The 562-nt window shown below is 80.2% G+C and overlaps 1 protein-coding gene across 1 annotated transcript in view; it reads right to left on the reverse strand.

The window, feature by feature from the left end:
• ATF7 (activating transcription factor 7) overlaps window positions 1-254 on the reverse strand; it is a 58340-nt gene extending 58086 nt beyond the window's left edge. The window contains exon 1 of the mRNA XM_027670017.1: window positions 196-254. The gene's annotated coding sequence lies outside the window, so the exon portion shown is untranslated. The remainder of the gene's footprint in view (window positions 1-195) is intronic.
• Window positions 255-562: the final 308 nt, after the last annotated feature.

Genomic DNA, 562 nt, shown 5'->3' on the forward strand with positions numbered 1-562 from the left:
ACGCTGTCAGTCAGCGCAGGGGGGCGGGGCGGGCGGAGCCGCTGCCGCACGAAAACTCGGGGAGAGTTGTGGGGGGGAGGGGCCGGCCGGGGGTCCCACCGCCCCCCGGGCTCCCCGGGGCTCCCCCCTGCCACCGCCGCCACCGCCGCTGCCCCAGAGCGGCCCCGCCGCCGCCGCCCCCGGTGCCGCCGTTACCTGAGGGAGCCGGGGCCGGGGCCTCGCGCTGGCGCCGCTCGCGCTGGGGCTCGCGCCGCCCCCCCCGCCGCGCCCCTCCCCGCGCCCCGCCCCGCGCGCGAGGCTCTCGCGAGACCTGCGGGGAGATAACGGCGCCGCGGCCAATGGGAGGCCTCGGGGGCGGGGCCTCGCCGCGGAGGGGCGGTGACTGTCATACCCAGTGGGCGTGGCCAATGAGAGGACCCGCCCAGAAAGTCCCGCCGCGCTGCGGGGACCGCGACACGTGGGGACCGGGGAACACCGAGGGTCACCGCGACCCCCGGGACACCCCGAGCCCCGACACGGCCGGAACCGGCCCCTCGGGACTCCCCAAACCCCGGACACGGCC

The sequence above is a fragment of the Corapipo altera genome, unplaced genomic scaffold (genome assembly GCF_003945725.1).
Source record: "Corapipo altera isolate COAL_440 unplaced genomic scaffold, ASM394572v1 306, whole genome shotgun sequence".
NCBI classification, from domain to species: Eukaryota; Metazoa; Chordata; class Aves; order Passeriformes; family Pipridae; genus Corapipo; species Corapipo altera.